The 24,446-nt window shown below is 34.4% G+C and overlaps 1 long non-coding RNA gene across 1 annotated transcript; it reads left to right on the forward strand.

Moving 5' to 3' along the window:
- Window positions 1-7,238: 7,238 nt before the first annotated feature.
- On the forward strand, window positions 7,239-7,702 carry LOC128283788 (uncharacterized). Its single transcript, XR_008274199.1, has 2 exons — window positions 7,239-7,420; window positions 7,535-7,702. It is a non-coding gene; the product is annotated as an uncharacterized LOC128283788 (long non-coding RNA).
- The last annotated feature ends 16,744 nt before the right edge of the window (window positions 7,703-24,446 follow it).

Below are 24,446 nucleotides of genomic sequence, written 5' to 3' on the forward strand. Positions count from 1 at the left end.
CCTTATGCCCTTTGTTTTAAGAGATTGGATATGTACTTGGTCGTAATGGAGTTCCTCGAATTTCCAAACCAAGAACATTTCGAATTTGTGATCATGAACTCCATAGTAGAGCCATTAATTTCATATCCGTATCCTCATGTGTCCTATACTTGCACATTGAAGTGCTTTTGCATTTGGAATTTTCTTTCTTAATCAGTTTTCTTTAAAAGGGTCTGCTTGAACGAGTTAGTGTTTTATCTAAAATTAGAAGACATTTTCTTGATTGTTATTAATTGTTTTCTTTTACCAACTAGCCTATTTTCGTAGTTGTCTCACTGTTGGTGGTAGGATGATTATCTCTAGTGATGGTGTTTGGGATGCGCTTGTCTAATTTTGCCCAAAGAAAATTAAGCTAATTTTATGCTACATCCTAACTATCATTTTTTTCTTTATGGATTTTCACTAGCGTTGATGATGCAAATTAATCATTATTCATTCCAATATATTTGAAGAAAGGAACATTTGTTCAGATAAAATATAGTATATATTCTCTGCTCCTATCTAATTTATCATCAATTTGCCTTCTCAACGATCGTTATTTTACCGTAATCCCCACCGATTGAATCATACCTTTGAAACATGCGAGCTATAATTTACTGTGTAAGCTGATGGAGTTACCATAATATAGCTCTTTTATGTTTTGACTGGTGGCAAATGGAACAAGAAAAACCAACTACACTAGATTGCGGTCCAAGAAAAATTTACAGAAGGCACATAATGGCTGGCTCCTACCTCTACGAATGCATGTGGGAGGCATTGCAGCAGCGAATAAGAATGATATTGATCAACATACAGTTGACACCGTATGTGCTCTGAATCCGAATTCAGGTGTGAGTTTCAAATATTTTATGTACAAAAAAGTATTAGAGTGCCTTATGTTTGTATGTTAGTTAAGCAGATTATAGATAGAACCTGCAGTAGGATCAACTAATTAGTTGATAAAAAACTACACCTAGTTTTGTAATAGTCTACTTGCATATTTGCATATATTTAATAATAATCTCGTGTCAACTAATTATTCTATTTTTATTTAATTGTTTTGTTTTCAACCTTTTATTTTTATTTGAGTTGAAAGAAGAAAAAAACAATTGTAATTTTGACTTAGAAAATAGAATATTCATTAGCGACTTAATCAATTTAAATAATCAATGTTGATATTTCACATGGGAATAGATATTCAAATCTTATATTTTACATGGTTATGATTTAAGTCCTTATTTCATTTAGGTAACTTCATTATAATATCTTATTTTATTGATATCTTTATATTTAATTTAATTTTTATTATTTATTTTAGTTTTGATTCTAAATTTTTATTTTTATTTTAATATTTAAGATAACTTGAGTTTTAACTTTTGGATTTTAATTGTGTTATTAATTTATTATTTTAAAATTTAAATTTAAATTCATTAATTTTGTATTTAGTTTTAAAGTTAAAATTTTAATAGAAAATTTAATTTGATAATGAATTTTAATAGAATTTTAATAGGAAATTTTTATATTTATATTATGAATATTATTCTTCTCAATATTTCGATAATGAATTTTAAACTTTTATATTTTTCATGACCTTTATAATATTTTATATTTTTTAAATTTTATGACCTTTAGCTAGCGTTTTTTTAAATAAACGCCACAAAATTTAGCGACGGTTTTTATGGCGCTTGTAAAACGTCATAAATAGTTTTAGCGGCGCTTTCCTTAAAAAACGCCGCTAAAAGTCAATTTTGCTGCAGTGATTCTTATTTTGGCTATGAAAAAAAGTTAATTTTTTCTTTTATAATAGTGATCCTCTAGGTTATTTAAATTAAATTAGATTAGTAAAAGTATATCTAAATGCCGTAGATTGTGAAAAATAATAATTTATTCGTTATTTTTCAAGTTTTACTAAAATGACATTGTTATGACTTCATTGTGTATTAGATGAGATTTTGGAAATGGTAAATATTATGAAGTACTTGATATATATATATATATATATATATATATATATATATATATATATATATGTTGGGTTTTTGACACATGGGTTTTATAAAATCTATGTAAGAAGTGGATCGAACACTATGTAGTAAGTCAAATTAAAGCCATTTTAATGCTATTATTCAAGAATTTCATCATACTTAGATGTTGTTAGTTTTTGATTTACAATGTCGGCTAGGGAATTCACATGTATCCTAATTTAATAGTTGTGTCGGTTGAAAGGTGGAGACCCAAGGTACATACCTTTTGGTAAGTGAAATATATGCAAATCATTTTTCAACAACTATGGTGAAATGTATGTTTCTCCAAAATTTTGTGTTTGTGTTGGTTTAAACATCTAAGGCGTGAGCTCGAGGAGCTTAGTAAATACTCAATGATAAGTGTTGTTTAAACATATAAGTTTCCAACTTGTCGAGAAGCTGTAGTTTTGGCTTGGGAGATTCATATCATCCTTCAACAAGGTTTAAAGTTTGTAATTTAATTATTGATGGTCATTGACATTAGAACTATGACATATATATTAAGACTTAGTTTAAATTTGGACTTGTAAAACTTTGATTTGTAATTCAAGTTATTTATGTGCTTTTTAATTAAGCTTTGTTCCTGGTTTACTTTGAATATGTTTATGGTTTTTTCACGAGTTAAATGAGTTTTAAAATTGGTTTGAAATGCGCTAGAATATATAGAAATGATATGGACATGTTTAGGCATGATTTTCAAGTGTTTTGGGCTATTTTTCAACTTTAGGGGCCTAGAGTTTGATACCCTTGCCTTAGGTATTAGACCAAAACAGGTCAGTAGCTAAAATGCTATAGTATAAGAATTATGTATCAATACTTAGGCCCCGATAGTGCCCTATACTGGTTTGATCATTTTGAGCCCTTTGAGGCTTGTACTTGACCTTAGGCACCTTCGATCACCCGAAAAGTGATTCTAAATGGTTATAAGATAATTTTAAAGTCTTCAAATTATTTTTATATTATTTTTATGATTTTATTTAAATTATTTAAAATTTTAAATTTTGATAAAACTCTTATTTCTCTTAACCTAAACAGATTCATTTTGAGTCTCAACAAGATTCCTAATCATATTGAATCCTTTTTAAACTTGATTGATTCAATTTAAAGAACACTAAAATATTTTGAAACTGACGTTTCTATAAAAGGAACTTTTGTTTTAAGTCTAGGTTAAGGGTGTTACAACACTAACCTAATTAATTTATAGCTAACATGATAACACGAAATTTTTAAATAAGATTATAACATTTTACTATTTAGTTATAATATAATATTATAGGATAAAACATGTTTCAAGTTTTTGTATTCTTTGTACATTTATAATTTAGTCTCCTTATTATTTTCTAATAATTTAATCCATCTACTTTTCATATTTCAAAATTCAAGTCCAATTGTTAACATAGTTAAGATTCTTCATTAAATTTACCGGTGAGACATTTCAAAATAGAAAAATACTCACTTGATAGCCATATAACAAAAAAAAGAAGAAGATAATAATAAACTTGAATTTAATAGAATAATTTAATGATGTTAACAATTGGATTTGTATTTTTAAATCCAAAAAATAAAGACGAAATTCCTTGAAATAAAAGTGAGGGTGACTAAATTACAAATATAAGAAGAATACAAGGACTTGTAGCATATTTTAACTTGTTTTATATTATCATTTCAAATTAAGATATAATTTAGTCTAGTCCCCTCAGTTTTTTTATATTCTTCATGTGCATTTTATAGTTTATGTACGGGATTAGTGGATATCCAATCCATAAGTCTCTAAGGTTTGAACTCATGGTCTCTTATTGAAAGTGCAATGTACCTTATCATTACACCCAATACTTGTTGATAGTCTCTTCAAATTTCTTTAACTATCTTAAAGAGAATTCAAAACTATGGCTTAGATTCTAAATAATTAGTCTTCAAACATCAAAACATTCTAATTGAATCTTTAACATATCAATATCTAATGAACTAGGTTCCTCTATTAATTTAATCATTAACTTAAGCGTTAAGCATAACTTCAAATTTAATATGGACTATATTTTAAATATGTAGATAAAATTATAAATATGCAAGTACCAACTGCTAAAAGTGTGTAAAAATTAGGTAAAATTGATTAAGTTTATCAAACTGAAAGATTATATCAATTTCAATTTATGACTAGTGGAAGATGTTAATTAAAATATTAAGTTTAATTTCAAGTTTGAAATCTAAATTTGAATTACCCAACATTATATGTACCTTATTAAATTAATATATTTTAAAAGTGTCAAAACCTTAACCCCTACCCCACTATGTTACCCAAATTCAAACAAAAAATAAATCCAATATCTAAATAAATAGACTATCAAACCCTAAACCCAAAATAAAAAGTTAAACCTTAAAAAAATTAAACACAAACCCGATTTCAAAATTAAAATTAAAATCCAAAATTTATTTTTCAAATATAAAATTTTAAACAAATTTAAAGAAAACCCAAACCTATTATCGTCGCGTTTCCATCTCATTTTCTCTCGTCAGTCTTTGTTTGGCCCGTTCGTATGTCTTGGTTTTTTTTTTTCGAGTTTTCATATGTGCTATATTTTTTTTCTTGTTTTTATTTGGCTTATTAAATTAAGTTATTGCTGTAAATAAGTGTGAGCGTTCGATCAAATCGAATGAAATAAAAAAAAATTAAGTTATTCGAAATCGAAAATTAAACTGGATTTGAACTTAAATTTCAAAAAAGAATTCGAGTTGATTTGAATAACTCGATTAACTTGAAAAAATCGATTTATTTAGCTCAAAATTTAAATTTTTTTTCAAGTCAAATTAAGTTTTGCTCCCCTAACTGTAATTGTCTTACTTTCCTTGTTTTGCTTTAAATTAGTTACAGTGGTTGCCTTGCTTATGCTTCAAATTTGATTTAATTACAGTAATATCTAATTTATTTTTACATGGTTTAATTACAATAGTTTGTAGTTTGGCTTAATTATAATATTCGGTACATGATAGTCCCGGTTAACTGACTGAACTGGCTTATAAATTAAAAGTTATTCTGGTTTAGTTAGTTTTATGAAAAGCTCTAAGAGTTAGTAAAACTCGATTTCACTCGAAAAATAAAAAAAAAATTTAATATCAAGTTAATCGAATCAAGTTATTCAATTTTTTTGAGACAACTTGAATAAGTAATTCGAGTTTCGAATTCAAGTCGAGTTAAATTTTACAATTCGAACAACTCGAATAACATATTGGTATAAATACTCCTTTAGTCCTTATAAATTTTGAAAATGAACAAATTGATCTCTCTTTACAAAAAATTTAAAATAATATAAAAATAAAAATAAATTTAAAATTCAAAATATTTATAAAATTTCAAAATATATATATTTAAAAATTATAAAAATTCTAAAACAAAATAAAAATTCTAAAGAATATATATATAAAGTTAAAAATTTAAAATTTCTAAAATAATAATTTTAGGACCTAAATAAGTAAATTAACTATTTATGTTTATCATACTAAAATATGTATTTTTTCTCTTATCTTACTTTGAAAAAGTTTTCAAATATATAAAGTTTCAAATTTATGTGCCCTAACATTGAATTAGTTATATTTTAATAAAATTTTAATTTGACATATTTAATTTTTAATTTAATTCAAACAACTTTACTCAATTCAACTCTACTTAAATTCCATTTCACTCGATTTGATTCGAAAAAAATTTCAAATCAAGTTAAGACGATAAAATGAGACTCATCAACTTAATTAACTCAAAACTAATTTTTTTCACTTAATTCGATAAATGCTCACCCTAAAAAGGTCCGTTAAAGTTTGGATTGTGAAAAAGATTACTAGATATTTTCAATTAAGTTGATTTCCGGTATTTTATTACTCATCCTACTTATTGCATGGATAGTTTTCATCTTTTTCTTTTTTTTAAATAACCCTCCAATATTTTATTGATACTATTTGGTTTTTAACAAGTTATATTTTAGTTGTTCATATGTCAGGTGCATATGTGGTTGTAATTTGATTCACGTATTTTAAATATGTTTCATGTTAAATCTAAATTACATTCAATGTTTAAATTGATGACTAACTTGAATTAATGCAATTATGATATTTGGATTAATCCTTAAAATAAAAGAAATTGATGTTTAATCCTTAAAAGATTGTTTTCTAATTTGGTCCCTTGTAAAATAAAAATTCGTCTAAATAAAATTAGTTTAATTGTTCTTATATTACTTTTTAATCTAAGTATACTCTCGTTAATTGTTACATTAATATCAAATAAATTTATGCATAATTTATTAACACTAATGCAATATGAAATATTTCTCTAGACTAACTCAAATTGAATTATAACTTAACAAATTTCATAATAAAATGGGTCAAAGGTATTACAAGAGAAGTTAGAGCTCATCCCGAGTTAGGTTTTGGTAAAAGCTTAAGAAAAAAACAAAAGAAGATCAAATCAGAAGACGATTTGTAAACGCCTTCACTGCTAATTTTCATAATTCAAGACTTCACACCCAGACCACCAAAACTTACCCCCTTCCTCATTATCCAATAGCAGCACATGATTCAAAATACAACAAACACACACCATACATAAACACGTAACTCCGCTTTGCTATCAATCTTTGCCAAGTGAACACCATGCATAAACGCTTCACCCTCTTTGGTCTCAATCTTTGCCAAGTAAACACCATGCATAAAACACGTCACTCCTCTTTGGCATAGTCTTCACTGAGTTCTCAAGTCTTCAACTTCCATGTCAGTAGCCAGAATTTCATGGTGGATACCATCCACTTCCCTTCTAAGCCTGTTTTCATAACATGCTCTTATCCAACCTATTTATAATAGCAACCGATAAGCTAATTTATGGACTATTTGATGGATTCTGCTCATTAATTTTTTATATGCACTTATCATCATCATTTCACACGTGTATTCATATATATATTTTTATAAGGTGCAAAACAATGACTCTTTTACATACATGGCCAGTAGCAAAATGTATTAAAAGAATCATAATTTTAATAATTTATTCTCAAAGATAAGAAGAGGGCCATATAATTAGTACCTAGATTTGCATATAACTACCTTTTATCTTTGAATCTAAGGTCACATTTTGTCAACTTTTTCTTTATGTCAGCAAATTAATTTGTCTTGATTCATATCTATAAATAGGGGGCTTCCTCAGCTGTAAATATCCATAGAAATTAAGAAGCCAAATTCCTTCTTTTGACATTGCTCTTTCATCTAACCTGTTCTCAAGACAACTTGGCTTAAGTACATTAGTCCATACCATATATCAATCATGCACTCATCAGGGGAACCTCATGATGAGGCTCCTTGGTCCGTCGGATTTTGTGATTGTTTCTCCGACATGAAAACTTGTAAGCAGTTTTTCATTTCAAAATAAGTTGTGATAGTAATTCGACTTCAAGTCTAAACATCAATTTGCATTTGTGATTGAACATCTAACCGTATATTTAACATTTGAACTGCAGGTTGTATGGCGTGTTTGTGTCCATGCATCGCTTTTGGCCGGATTTCTGAGATTGTTGACAAAGGGTCAACTTGTAAGTAAATAGTTTCTAAACTGGATTGTCGAAACCATTTTTAAATCGAGTTTTGGAAAATGGGAATCGATTTTAAGAAAAATAAAAACGGGAGCCGCCACCAATCTTTTTAGGTGTGATTGGATCACCTTATAAAATGTTTTGTTTTAAAATCATTAGTTTTGGTCTACGAAATCAGGAAATGGGTTCGGGAGCCGGTTACGTACAAGGAAGGGTTAGCACCCTCGTAACGCCCAAAAATTGGTACCAAATTGATTATCAAGTGTCTTTAATGTCGGAAATTAAAAATTTTAAGATGTAATCCTCTTTAAAGTATTTGAAAATTTGGGTTTACTTGTATCAAAGTATTGACTATAAGTTAGCCTTTTAGAAATCTCTATCTCAAAACAGCAAAATGCTATATCCAGTAAGTTAGGACATATCACTCTGCAATTCCAAGACAGTCACTTATATTTTGAAATCCTTTAAAAACTTTAGAAGGGTACTTGACTATTCGAACTTAACGAGAAAAGTTGCAACCCAATAAGTTAGGGCACTACTTTTTCGAAGTTTCTAAACATCAAGTATTGCTTTTATTTTTATGAAAAAATTTTAAACATTGTTTTTAAATGACTTTTTAGAGTGACAATTTTGTATTACAAAACATAAATATTCAAATAACGTATATTACAAAGTATTATAACACTTTATACAAATGCAATCACTATATAGAGGGCAAAATATAATAATGAAAATAATCATGCTAAGTAAATAGGAATATACCCAATAGAAAACCTAATAAACTCACTAATTATATTATAAATAAAACATTAAATAATATACAAAATACATGGTAAATATTAATGTGTAAAATATGTATGAGTAAAAATGTCATGCATAGAAAATGGATAACTAGAATCTACATAAAATATGAAATATACAATCCTATAATTTCATGTACACATGAATGTGTTAATAAATGAAATGATGCATATAATACAATATATCAATCTATATACATACAAAAATATACATTTGAAAATAAATTATAAAAGTCTAAGATATTAAAAAATACATAACATAGCAATTAATTCTAAAGTAAAGTAAATATTGTATAAAACGTAAGTTTAAAAGAAAATATATGTATAATATAAACAATTAATAAATAGAATGAGCGTATATAAAAGATGTGATATTTAATAATATAATATATAATAAAAATATTTATAAAAATAATAATTATGTGAAAAATATAAAATATATTGGTATATAAAATATCAAATGTGTAAAAGAATTTATATTTTCAATAAAATAATTATATAATATATATATATATAAGTATAAGTTTTGAATAATATGGAATAAGTAATTAACGATAAAATACATGTACTATACAAATTATAATATTATAATATCTTCAAAATGTGTAATAATAAAATATGAGTAAAGTAATTACTAACATATAAATAAAGGTACGAATATAATACAAGTTAAAACCTTTAATGATAATAATATATAGATAAATATATATAATGGTATAAAATGACATAATTTAAAATAATTAAAATAATTTGTAAAAATAGTATATAATGAATAATAATATGAAAAAATATATTGTTACAATGTAAAATAATAGTATAAGGATATATAAACATTATGTGATAAAATATACTATAATAAATAATAAGTAATATAATAAAAATAAAAAATGAATGTTACATAATATAAATATATAGGAGAATAATATATGATAAATAAAAATTTATATAGATATATAAATGGTATTTTTAATAATAATATATGTATAGTTTTTTTATAATAAATAAATTAGATATAAAAGAATAACAAAATAATAAAGAAAAGGGCTAAGATTAAATTTAAATAGAATTATAAGGCTAATTTAAAAAAATAATTTAATTTTAAAAGCTAAAATGAGGAAGGACTAAAGGGATAAATATCCATGTAGCCGAAAAAACACGCGGATCTCTAAATGTACCGGGTCGGGCAATCGGGTTGGCCCCAAAACAACGTCGTTTTGGGGCCCTTCTATACACTACGAAATGGTGCCGTATAGGGGCGCTTTAAAAACCAATTTTCTTTCAAAAAACTTTCATTTTCACCTCCTCCTAAAAAAAAAAAACTCAAGAATAATGCTCTCAAGAGCCTGCCTGGCCTCTGAGCTCCGATCGAACTCCGATCATCGGGCCTCGCCGTCCTCCGCCTTCTCCACCACCGTTCACGGTGGTCGGAGCTCCCAAAAGCGAGCTTTACGCTCTTTAAAGCTTCCCAAAGCCCAATCCGACGGTAATATCCTCTTTCCTTCCCGTTTTAAAAGTTCTTTTGTTTCAAAAATGATTTAAATCTCTGAAAAAAATGAAAAAAATATAGAAAAGAGAACGAAAGATAGTTTCTGAAAAATCACCTCAGATCTGATTTTTATTCTTTTTCTTTGTAATATCCGTATATGTTTTACATTTATTTGGTTCCCCTCCCCCCCTTTTACAATGTTTAGATCCAGGCTTTATAGCCACTGTTAACCAATACAAATTTGGTATACAAATCTGTCATGTTTCTTGCCTTGTTTTGCTTCTTTCCTTTGCTGTTTTCTCCTCTTTTTTGCAGGTAATCGAGCGACAAAGTCTCTGGCCTCTGATTAGTGCACCGATCACGGATCCTGGAATCACGGCGCTGATGGTGTTATTGGAACGGCATACATCGAAGGGTCGAGACGCTTGGGATGACTCGAAGCTTCCAGAACTTCATTGCGGCGCTGAAGAGAAGGAGAGCTAGGGTTTCTAACCCTATCCGAAACTCATTTGGGCTCCGCTATTTGGGCCTTGGTGGGTCTCATTTAAGTTAATTTGGTCTAGGTAGGGTCAAGTTTTGGCTGCTGGATCTGTTGTACTTGGGCTACGGGACTACTTTAAGGTTTTGGGTAGTGGGCCTGCTAGGTAGTTTTAGGTACTGATTTGGCTATTGGGTTGTAACTGGGTATGGGCTTTTGTAACCTGGACTGTTTAATAAATAAATATTTATTTATTTATTTATTTGTTTGGTTTTTTTAAGGCCCGGACGAATTTGGGCTCTTACAGCTGCCCCTCTTTGCTCATTGCTATGTAATAGGAATTGAGCAAAGACCATAAAGGACCAAATTTGCTCGGCCTAGCCCAATTTTTGCTATCTTTTCCTCGAATGGTCTTCTACCTTCTCCCTACGACCTCAAGAATGCTATGTTGATATCTTTAATCTGTTTTCTGCCGAACACAGAGACACTGAGTCTGCTTCTTCGATTTGTAAGGACGTCAAATCATCTTGAGTCTGTTTGAGAACATTTGAGAATCATATCTGCAAGGTCCTCGACTTGTTCCTTGTAAGCACAAGGATGCCTAAACCATCTTGAGTCATGTTTGAGAACATTTGAGAGTCATATCTACAATGTCCTCGATTTGTTCCTTGTAAGCACAAGGATGCCAAACCATCTTGAGTCTGTTTGAGAACATTTGAGAGTCATATCTGCAATGTCCTCGATTTGTTCCTTGTAAGCACAAGGATGCCAAACCATCTTGAGTCTGTTTGAGAACATTTGAGAGTCATATCTGCAATGTCCTCGATTTGTTCCTTGTAAGCACAAGGATTCCAAACCATCTTGAGTCTGTTTGAGAACATTTGAGAGTCATATCTGCAATGTCCTCGATTTGTTCCTTGTAAGCACAAGGATGTCAAACCATCATGGATCTGCTTCATTATAAACATTTGAAGGTTAGATCTACTATATTTGAGAACATCTGAGAGTCAAATCTGCTATGTCCTCGATTTGTTTCTTGTAAACACAAGAATACCAAATCATCTTGGATCTGCTTCAGTATAAACATCTGAAGGTTAGATCTGTTATATTTGAGAACGTTTGAGAGTCAAATCTGCTATGTCCTCGATTTTTTCCTTGTAAACACAAGAATACCAAATCATCTTGGATCTGCTTCAGTATAAACATCTGAAGGTTAGATTTGCTATATTTGAGAACGTCTGAGAGTTAAATCTGCTATGTTCTCGATTTGTTCCTTGTAAACACAAGAATGCCAAATCATCTTGGATCTGTTTCAGTATAAACATCTGAAGGTTAGATCTGTTATGTTTGAGAACGTCTGAGAGTCAAATCTACTATGTCCTCGATTTGTTCCTTGTAAACACAAGAATGCCAAATCATATTGGATCTGCTTCAGTATAAACATCTGAAGGTTAGATCTGCTATCTTCGATCTGTTCCCTATAAACACAGGGATGCCAAATCTGCTATCTTCAACTTGTTCCCTATAAACACAGGGGATGCCATCTGAAATCTTCAATCGCTTTTGTAGTAAGCACAGAATGTCGATCTACTATCTTTGATCTGTTCCCTATAAACATAGGGATGCCAAATCTTATTTCTTTGATCTACATTGTCCCATAACCTGTAGAATGCATATGAGTTCATGCCTATGATCAAAGTGAGTCAAATTCTCCTAATTAGACATGTTATGATGCAAAATGTTATGAATATGACCCTTATTTCAGGCGTCATCACTCATTCCTTCATCGAAGTTTTAACTTTATACTTCTTGATGTATCAATCATACTCTGCTTGTATGTTTTGAATCAACTTAGTCCTATTGTGCCATTTTCCAAATGTTGTGACCCGCTGGAGATGTTTATGAAATGATCCTTTCTTAATATCAGTTTAAAATGTCCCACCACCTTTTGGACTGAAGAAGAAATTTCCTCCGAGTACATCCGACCCTCAAATATGGAAATTCTTTAAACAATTGTCTTGTTTCAGTTTCTTGTATTATCTAGAAATTTCCAGAGTAATATGCAAAACTTTGTTTGTAAAGATATTTAGTTCATCAATCATTATTTCTATGCAACACACTTTATGAATAATGGGACGAATAAATTGATCTTGAGGATAATGATTTATCAAAAAGACAAAGGAGGTTAATCGAGGAATCTATCTTTGAGAAGAAAGAGAATCCAAAGATAGTAAACAGGAAAAAAAATCAGATGCCCCAGATATCGCCGCTTGAGCGTCTATACACCAGCTCCATGAAGACTTTCTTGAGTTCAACATGTGTTTAAAAGATCCAAAGTAATTTGTTGATGCCTCGATATGTAACATACTTCACTTCTCGTCGAATCCGGTATAGCAAGGTCACTGCATGACTTTCCAAATTTGAGCTGCCCTTTCGGGTTTTCAACTCAAAACCCCTTTGGTCTCAAGGCGCCCTTTGCGGGTTTTCACCTTGGCCTCTCCATTTTTTCTTTTTTCTCTATATTTTTTTCTCTTTTTCTTTTCTTTTTTTTTTCTTTTTTTTTTGAAATAGAAGTCCTAAAGTGCCCTTTGCGGGTTTTCACCTTGGCTTCCCTTCTCCTTCAGACAAAGTACTCTTTGACTGAGTCCGAATTCACTAGATCAAATAAATTCTTCCTATCCATTTCTTGTCAAAATCAATGCACCTCTAGAGAAAGCCGTCTTCGTAACATATGGCCCTTCCCAATTCGGCATCTTTTTGCAAGGTTTCTTTTATGAGATTCTTTTGGACGAACCTTCTTTGTCATAAATATGTGTCATCCATTCTTGGTACATTTGCTTAGGATGAATACTTTCAAGTTAAGTTTACTAGAGGTATTCAATTCTTGACTCCATCAAAGCTTGGAGGAAAAATCTTGATTCATAAACCCATGAGAAAGGGATTACCCAGCAGCTGTCCTGGCTATTGTTTGTCAAACCCTACAAAAAGATGGTTCAATGATTCTCAACAAACAAGAATGAAGTTGCTGACTTTATCCTTCAACCTGGAAAGCTGAGGTACAGAGATTACTCCTGGAGCATAGATCCTACCATGACTCGATGATGTTTCTGAAGCATCCCTAATCTTCATAAATTGCCCCCAACTGTGAAGCTGCCAAATGAGCGTAGCAAATAGGAGGCACAACAAATATGGATGTAGTGCTCCTTTGATACATATAGGATAGAGAATAAACAAACTCTTGCTGATCATCAGCCAAAAACCCAGCCTGGTCTAAGAGAACATAATAGTGGGTCTGCCTCGTGATTCCAATCATTCCAGCATGGGTACCAAGGTAAGAATCATTGTTCTTTGGATGGCATACTTTGTTGTCAATGACAATACCATGTAGCACATTGTCAGGAGATCCCTACTGAAAAAAAAACTTGGTATGATGGTTTTTCGTACCACAATCTTTAGGGTCCCACTTCTTGTCAAGGAACGTGCATGCCTCAATAACTTGATCCAAACTTGATTGAATTGAGACTCGCTAACTCCATCCCTAAAAATAATGATTTGATCAGGTTTCCTCTTTGTATAGAAGTCTAAGAGAGCTTCCTTCATGATACCGTCATCCACTTTGTCAGAAACTAGTTTTGAAGAAAGAATCTATCATTTTAAGCTTCAGAGATCGTATGCGGCCGATGCCCCATAGTGGAAATCAATGGCCACCGCCCGAGCTAACCATCGCAGACTATTGACAAAGACATCGATCGCTCAGAGAACCAAACAATGTACCCATTCCAAGGATGATGGTTGGAACCTTTGAAACAACTGGAATTGAAGGTGTTTGCCCAGTAAGCATAGAGAGTAGCGGTAGTTTCTTATGCCAATTTTTACCGTCTCGGTCATCTTCTGTAATTTATTTTTTTCTTTTTCTTTTCTTTTGGCAACCTTTGTTGTACTGTGGTATGGCGCATTATCTTTGAAAAGACTGCAAACTTTTAGCATTGTGCAGTTATAATCTCTTCTTCTTTTTTTTTTTTTTTTGGAATGGATGACTTTTGACTTTGTAATATTGGCATATGAAGCTATCTCCCCCTCTTAATGGAGTAGTTGACGTCCACAAAGATGAGTCATTGTCAGCTTGAAACTCTTGACGAGCTCGGGCCCATAACATACATGCCCCATAAGTCTTGACTCCTTTAAATTTGGCATTCATTATACAACTGATACTATCCCTTTCTATGGTGGACCAACAGTGCCCCAAAACCTCATGTTTACCCTGGCAATTGCAAATGCGTCTTTGGACCACATTTTTGAATTCCATAATAGTCTCAACAAGGTCTTGTTTTGTCTCCTCAGCTAATTCGAATTTCACAATCTTTCTTTCCTCTAAGGCTATATTTCCTACCACCATTTCATGGGGTAAAAACCATTTTCAACAAATTCAGAAACAAGTCACAATTTCTGTCACCTTCAAAGTACTAAGATTCCTCTAAACACATATCGCACTCAAAAGGAACTCTGAATCTGTAGTATCGTTGCCCGTGTCATTGATATCTAGGGATCTATGATAGGCACACAAAAGAATATACAAGGAATAAATGAATTAAAAAATGACTATTTACATGAAATGACAATTTATAAAGAATGTCAAAGGTCAAAAGAATCAGAATGAAAGAATATTTACTCGGATAAATAATAAAAGTATGTTTTATTGAAAATAAAAATGTCTGAACATGAGCCCACTTCTCAAAAGAAATCCCACTACTCCTTGGCTTTAGAGCAACAAGAGTGTTCTGAATATTACTCCTTAAAATTCCTAAAGATTACAAGAAGTTCTTCTTGTAACACCCCGAACCCGAGACCGTTGCCGGTGTCGGACACGAGGGGTTAACAAGACAAAACCACTTATGGCACCGACCAATTTGACATTCCCAGACAAGCTGGAAAACTGCATCGCTGTCGCGTTAAAAAGCATATCTCGAGTTTCACAACTAGGAAACTGATTCTGTAAATTTTCCCTGAATTTAGACTCATATATCAATCCATGGATTTATTTCTAGAATTTTTGGTCGGGCCAATTGGTACAGTTTATTAGTTAAAGTCACCCATGTTACAGGGGTCGACTACACTGACCTTCACGCATTACAACTTGAATATCTCTCCGTACAGGGTTTCAATACTGATGTCGTTTGTTTCTAATGAAACTATACTCAAAAACAAATCTGTACATATAAGGCATGACTTCTAATTCATTCTGGATAATTTATGGTAAATTTTCAAAGTTGCGACAGGGGACCCAGAAACAGTTCTGCCCTGTCTCACGAGAACTTTAATATCTCTCGGTATACTGTTCATATGATCGTTTCGTTACTTTCATATGAAAATAGACTCGTCAAGGTTCGATTGCATAATTTATTCACTATTTAACACCATTCCTACAAATTTTGGTAATTTTTCACATCCACGTCACTGCAGCTGGTAGCATCTGTTTTAAGGTAGGCTTTACCTAATTTGTAGTCTCCATGGGCCAACTATAGTCTTGCCATACATGGGTCCACATATGATCATATTTAGCCACTCCAATGGCTGATCATGTGACCAACACTCCCATTCCAATCCATAATCACATCATGAAACCATATATAATTACAAACCACAAATGGTCTAATTTCATACTCCACTATTACGAACCATTTTCGCATGGCCGTAAACATATACATCACAAAGATACTTGAAAACAACCAAGGGTAGTCCTATACATGCCATATCCAAAATTCAACTAAAGGAGTACCAAAAAGGGCTTTGATAGTGTGGTTGACTTCAACTTCGATGATCCCAAATCCGATCGCTAACGAGCAAAATCTATAAAACAGAGAGCCAAAGCAACGGGTAAGCATTTTTATGCTTAGTAAGTCTCAAGTAATGAAATCGGCTTTGACTAAAGCATTACATTCACATAGCCAAATGAATCACTTTATTAATACACATTCACATAATCGTACCTACTTCACACTTCATCAATATATACATTCACAAGATATCAACCCATTTCAAGAGCTGAAAATTCGTTAGTCAATTGAACGAATATTATTTCAAACGTGTCGACTTTTCCATTGCACATGTAAACATACCTTATCCTTTGGGCTTTTCGCGTACTAATTGGATTTATTACAGCAACCAACGCTCACCTTCAACCCAAGCTTCTTGAATACAACCGGATATAACCACACGCACGAATGCCCTCGGGTCTTAGCCGGATATAACGACTTGCACAAATGCCTTCGGTATTAGCCGGATATAACAACTTGCACAAATGCCTTGAGGATTAGCCGGATATAACAACTTGCACAAATGCCTTGGTATTAGCCCGGATATAGTCACTAGCACAATTGCCTTGGTCTTAACCGGATATAATTACTAGCATAAATGTCTTGGGACTTAGCCGGTATCATTCAATTGCTCATGCACACATAAATCAATAATCATTACACATCCATATTTCATTTTCGTTACTAAGGCTCAAACACAAACATATCACTAGCATAATTGCCTTTGGGACTTAGCCCGGGTACCATTCAAATACTCATACACACATATATCAATAATCATTACACATCCATATTTCATTTCACATAATTCAAGTAGGGTCATTATCAAGACTTACCTCGGATGTTGTCGAACGGCTTCAACGGCTGTTCGATCACTTTTTCCTTTCCTTTATCCAATTGTGGCCCTCTAAGCTCTTGAGCTAATTCAAACAATTTCAACTTATTAAAGTCTCACTTGCTAGCCTTGGCCGAATACACATATCATTGACCCAACATCACATAACTAAGCACTTTAGTCAATTTTCTTTAATTTTGCACATATTCGGCCTTAGCTCACATCAAGGTAGCCGATTACCTAATTCAAGAATAGGCATCATTATGCTTGCCTCTAACCGAATGCATGCACAACAATTCCCCTATTGTGGCCGAATATGCATGTCCATGTTGGGGCCAATTTTATACTTCAAAATCGAAACATCATCACATATAGACATATATCAAAACACAAATTTTTACCTATCATGCAACAAGCAAAAATCGCACTTATGAGCATACCATGGCCGAATACATCACACACCATCCCCCTTTCAATTTTCGGTCATGGTTAAACATAGAACTCCATGTCTTACTCAAGAATGCTAAGAGAAAATTCAAGAGTAGTCAATCCATCATTACATGCATCATTAACAAGCTTCATATTTAGCATGCAATGGCTTTAACACAATATCAACCTTGGCCAAATACCATTTCCGTGGCATAACAAGGATTTGAACCATGGGTAACATGAACATCAAGTTAGGAACTAAAACATGCATGAATCTCATGACACAACCTCATACATACCTTAATCTTGATGCAAGTATAGCCAAATCTCCTTCTAGATCTCTTCTAAACCAAAAATGGAGCAAAAATCCTCCCTTTTTCCCTTAGTATTTTCGGCCAAAGAATTAAGAATGGATGAAAAAATTTTTCTCCTTTCTTTTTCCTCTACTCACGGCAACAAGGGGGCATTCATCCATTTTTTTTGTCAACATTTTCTTTAATGCTAACACATTATTTAATTGCTCCCAACATGCCTCACTAACCCAACATGTTGGAAACATGTTTCCCTTTGCCCATCACATCCATCTTGGCCGGCCACTATAGAATAATTTGGGCAATTTTGACATGCAAGTCCACCTTTGTGTCAACATGCACAAATAAGCCATTACAAATTAGCCTATCATTTTTTTTTTACCATGTTTCACCTTGATCCCTATTTAATAATTTCTCATACATTTGGTAAAATTAGAGAATGAAACTTCCACATATGCATGCACACACATAGTAAGCATAAAATATAACAATTAATTATTTTTATGCCTCGATTTTGTGGTCCTGAAACCACATTCCGACTAGGGTCGTTTTAGGGCTGTCACAACTCTCCCCCACTTAAGAAATTTTCGTCCCCGAAAATCTTACCGGTAAATAGGGTTGGGTATCGCTCTTTCATAGAGTTCTCGATTTCCCAAGTAGCTTCTTCTATCCCGTGTTTGAGCCATAACACTATCACTAGCGGAAGCCGCTTGTTTCGCAACTCTTTCACTTCACGTGCTAGGATACGAATCGGTTCTTCCTCATAACTCATATTGGCTTGAATTTCAACCTCTGATGGACTAATCACGTGTAACGGATCAGATCTATATTGTCGAAGCATCGAAACATGAAAGACGTCGTGAATCTTTTTGAGTTCAGGGGGGCAAAATTAATCGATAAGCAACTGGGCCAACTCGTTCGGAGATTTAGTACGGCCCAATGAACCTCGGACTCAATTTGCCTTTACGGCCAAATCTGAGTATCTTTTTCCAAGGCGAAACCTTAAGAAACACTTTATCTCCCACCTGATACTCGATGTCTTTTCGTTTCAGATCTGCGTACGACTTCGACGATCGGAGGCTATCTTCGACTTTCACTTTCATTCAAACATCTTTAATCAAATCCACCCGAAAATTTTGCTTTCACCGAGCTCGGTCCAAAACAATGGTGTACGGCATTTACGCCGTACAAGGCCTCGTAAGGTGCCATCTTAATACTTGATTGAAAACTATTGTCGTAGCGAATTCAATCAAAGGCAAATACCGTTCCATGAACCACCGAACTCGAGGATACAACAACTCAACATATCCTCAAGTATTTGAATTATCCGCTCGGATTGACCATCGGTTTGGGGGTGAAAGGCGGTGCTAAAATGCAACTTGGTACCCAAAGCTTCTTGCAACTTCTTCCAAAATCGCGAGGTAAATCTCGGATCTCTATCCGACACGATGGAAATAGGTACCTCGTGTAATCTCACAATCTGAGAAACGTACAATTCGGCTTGTTTGTCCATTAAAAAATCCGTACGTACGGGGACAAAGTGAGCCGACTTAGTCAATCTATCTACCACAACCCAAATCGTATCCTTCTTACTTGCTGACAAAGGCAGTCCGGATACAAAGTCCATTGTGACTCGATCCCATTTCCACTCGGGTATCGTGATCGGCTGAAGTAATCCTGAAGGCACTTGATGTTCCGCTTTCACTTGTTGACATATTAAACATCTCGAAACAAAGTCGGAGATGTCTCGTTTCATACCATGCCACCAAAATCGACGTTTCAAGTCGTTGTACATCTTCGTACTCCCCGGGTGGATTGCCATTCGGCTACAATGGGATTCGTTCGAATTATCGAAATAAGTTCAATTCTTTGGAACACAGAAGACTTCTGAACCTCAAACAATCGTCATCATCGATTTGGAACTCCGATTCCTTGTTCGGAACACACTCAGCCCGCTTTGCAACCAACTCATCGTCATCTTTCTGAGCTTCACGAATTTGATGAGTCAATAATGGTTTGGCCTTTATTTGGCTATTAACACATTGTCGGGTAGAATAGACAAGTGTACATTCATAGCCCGTAAAGCAAATGATCTTGACTTAAGGCGTCCGCAACCACATTAGCCTTTCCGGATGATAATCAATGACAAGCTCCTAATCTTTTAACAACTCGAGCCAACGCTTTGTCGCAGATTTAAGTCTCTTTGAGTCATCAAATATTTGAGACTTTTGTGATCCGAATACACATGGCACTTCTAACCAAATAAGTAATGTCGCCATATCTTTAAGGCGAATACGATGGCAGCCAATTCGAGATCATGGGTCGGATAATTTTTCTCATGTGGCTTTAATTGTCTCGACGCATAAGCCACAACTCGTCCCTCTTGTATCAATACGCAACCCAACCCAAGTAGGGATGCGTCACTATAAATGACAAACTCTTTGCCTGATTCGTGTTGCACTAGAATTGGAGCTTCAGTCAAATAAGTTTTCAGTTGATCGAAGCTTTTCTGACATTTCTCCGTCCATTCGAACTTAACATCCTTTTGGAGTAGCTTCGTCATTGGTGTGGCTATCGTCGAGAAACCTTTTACATATTGTCGGTAATAACCGGTAAGTCCCAAAAAGCTCCGAACCTCAATAATATTTCTCGGAGGCTTCCTTCAGTTGATCGAACAATTCATCGATACGCGGTAACGGATATTTGTTCTTTATTGTCACTTTATTAAGCTGACGATAGTCGATGCACAGCCTCATGGTTCCGTCCTTGTTTTTCACAAACAACACTGACGCACCCCAAGGTGAAAAACTCAGACGAGCAAAACCTCTATCCACCAATTCTTGCAACTGAGCTTTCAACTCCTTTTATTCCGTTGGTGCCATACGATGCGGAGCTATCGAAGTTGGAGCGGTACCAGGTACCAATTCGATGCCAACTCTATTTCCCGAACAGGTGGTAAACCCGGCAATTCTTCAGGGAAAACATCCGGGTATTCACAAACCACTGGCACAGATTCGGGTTTCTTTTCTGACTCCTTGTCATCGAGCACATACGCAAGGTATGCTTCGCACCCCTTTCTTACATATTTCTGGGCCAACATTGCTGATATTACAGCTGGCAACCCCTTTAAGTCCGTAGACTCAACCCGAATTATCTCGTTATTCACGCACCTCAGATCAATAGTCTTGCTTTTTGCAATTTACAACCGCATCGTGCATGGTCAACCAATCCAAACCAAGAATAACGTCGAATTCATCGAACGGCAAAAGCATCAAGTCCGCCGGAAAACAAGAACCTCAGAATACTAGGGGACTTTTCTTACACACTTTGTTGACAAGCACGTAATGACCCAAGGGTTTGACACCAATTACGAACTCGATGGTGAATAGGCAAAGTCTTCTTGGATGTTAAGGTTTCGCATATATAAGAGTGAGTAGAACCAGGGTCAATCAAAGCAATCACATTAGTATCAAAGAGAGTGAAAGTACCGGTAATAACATCTGGTGAGGCAGCATCCTCACGTGCGCGTATGGCATAAGTCCTAGCAGGAGCACGAGCCTCAAATCTGATGGTGGCATCTCTAGATCCTCTCTGACCGCCACTAGCATTGCCCGTGTTTCTAAACGGCCTACCTCGAATTGTGGTAGCGCCCGGGTTTCCACTTTGATTTACGTTTTGTTCAGATAAGCTCGGGCAATCTTTAATGAAATGATCGACTGATCCGCACTTGTAACAGGAGTGGTCACGGAATCTACAACTTCCAGAATGCCATTTGCCACAATATTGGCACTCCGTTCTGTCTCGACGATCATTGCCAACACCGGCGATCGAAGTGACTCAGCGTGCCCATAGGGGTCGATCGCGGTCTCGTCTAGAAAAGCCCAAGTGTCTCTAGACCGCCTAAGCCATCTCTAAATTTCTTTGATGATCGTGGGAAGGGCTTCCCGAAGACCTCTTACTGAAACTCCCTTGCTCCCACTTCAGATTTTCTTTTCTCCATCTTGAGCTCCTCGGCTTTGCACTTCGCTCGACAAGAGCCACAAACTCTGATTTCCAAAATGCCAACATACAGACTTTATATCATCATTCAGTCCATCTTGAAGCATTTACACATCACACTTCGAAGAAATGCATTCAGCGTCTTGTCTGGCTAAGCCTCACAAATTTTCGTTCAGTAGTCGGAACCGACATGGAACCTTGTTTAAGTTCAAGAAATTCCTTCCGTTTTTGATCCATAAATCTCTGACTGATATACTTCTTTCGGATCTCGGTTAGAAAGAACTCCCAAGTTACTTGCTCTCTAGGCACAACAGAAGTCAGAGTACTCCACCAGTAGGCGGAATCGCGTAGCAAGGAGATAGTACACTTTAAGCATTCATCGGGTGTACAAGATAGCTCATCGAGCACCCGGATAGTGTTGTCCAACCAAAATTCAGCTTGCTCGGCATCGTCGCTATCCGTAACTTTAAATTCAGTAGCCCCATGATTTCGAATTCATCATTGGGCCTTACTTGGCCTTACTTGGTCGGTTACCAGAGGTATTATAGGTGCGGGGGTTGCATTAGTCGGGAATGGAGGTTGTGGAACAGTAGTGTTAGTTCGAATGTATTGGTTGAACCAATCATTCATCATGCTATAAAAGGCTTGCTTAGCCTCATCATTCGGATTGCTAGCAATAGGTTGAGAGTCCGCTGGGCTGTCCCTTCAAAGGGAGCAGCGCCACACTCTCCACATCATCAGCTATTGCTCGGTTGGGATCGGGATCCATTACAAATAATTAAACACAAATTCAAAATATCGTAAATCACCACACTATCAATTTATCACTATATGGCATGTATAGCTAGACCCAAACGTATCACGGTAGTCCTAGAATCGACTAAACCGTGCTCTGATACCAATAAAATTGTAACACCCTGAACCCGAGACCATTGCTGGTGTCGGACACGAGGGGTTAACAAGCCAAAACCACTTATGGCACCGACCAATTTGACATTCCCAGACAAGCTGGAAAATTGCATCGCTGTCGCCTTAAAAAGCATATCTCGAGTTTCACGACTCAGAAACTGATTCCGTAAATTTTCCCTGAATTTAGACTCATATATCCATCCATGGATTTATTTCTAGAATTTTTGATCGGGCCAATTGGTACAGTTTATTAGTTAAAGTCACCCATGTTACAGGGGTCGACTACACTGACCTTCGCACGTTACAACTTGAATATATCTCTGTACAGGGTTTCAATACTGATGCCGTTTGTTTCTAATGAAACTAGACTAAAAAAGGAATCTGTACATATAAGGCATGACTTCTAATTCATTCTGGATAATTTATGGTAAATTTTCAAAGTTGCGATAGGGGACCCAGAAACCGTTCTGGCCCTGTCTCACGAGAACTTTAATATGTCTCGGTATACTGTTCATATGATCGTTTCGTTACTTTCATATGAAAATAGACTCGTCAAGGTTCGATCGCATAATTTATTCACTATTTAACACCATTCCTACAAATTTTGGTGATTTTTCACATCCACGTCACTGCAGCTGGTAGCATCTGTTTTAAGGTAGGCTTTACCTAATTTGTAGTCTCCATGGGCCAACTATAGTCTTGCCATACATGGGTCCACATATGATCATATTTAGCCACTCCAATGGCTGATCATGTGACCAACACTCCCATTCCAATCCATAATCACATCATGAAACCATATATAATTACAAACCACAAATGGTCTAATTTCATACTCCACTATTACGAACCATTTTCGCATGGCCGTACACATATACATCACAAAGATACTTGAAAACAACCAAGGGTAGTCCTATACATGCCATATCCAAAATTCAACTAAAGGAGTACCAAAAAGGGCTTTGATAGTGTGGTTGACTTCAACTTCGATGATCCCGAATCCGATCGCTAACGAGCAAAATCTATAAAACAGAGAGCCAAAGCAACGGGTAAGCATTTTTATGCTTAGTAAGTCTCAAGTAATGAAATCGGCTTTGACTAAAGCATTACATTCACATAGCCAAATGAATCACTTTATTAATACACATTCACTTTATTAATACACATTCACATAATCGTACCTACTTCACACTTCATCAATATATACATTCACAAGATATCAACCCATTTCAAGAGCTGAAAATTCGTTAGTCGATTGAACGAATATTATTTCAAACGTATCGACTTTTCCATTGCACATGTAAACATACCTTATCCTTTGGGCTTTTCGAGCGTACTAATTGGATTTATTACAGCAACCAACGCCACCTTCAACCCAAGCTTCTTGAATACAACCGGATATAACCACACGCACGAATGCCCTCGGGTCTTAGCCGGATATAACGACTTGCACAAATGCCTTGGTATTAGCCGGATATAACAACTTGCACAAATGCCTTCGGTATTAGCCGGATATAACAACTTGCACAAATGCCTTCGGTATTAGCCGGATATAGTCACTAGCACAATTGCCTTTGGGTCTTAACCGGATATAATTACTAGCATAAATGTCTTCGGGACTTAGCTCGGGTATCATTCAATTGCTCATGCACACATAAATCAATAATCATTACACATCCATATTTCATTTTCGTTACTAAGGCTCAAACACAAACATATCACTAGCATAATTGCCTTCGGGACTTAGCCCGGGTACCATTCAAATACTCATACATACATA

Source organism: Gossypium arboreum, chromosome 2 (genome assembly GCF_025698485.1).
Source record: "Gossypium arboreum isolate Shixiya-1 chromosome 2, ASM2569848v2, whole genome shotgun sequence".
Classification (NCBI taxonomy): Eukaryota; Viridiplantae; Streptophyta; class Magnoliopsida; order Malvales; family Malvaceae; genus Gossypium; species Gossypium arboreum.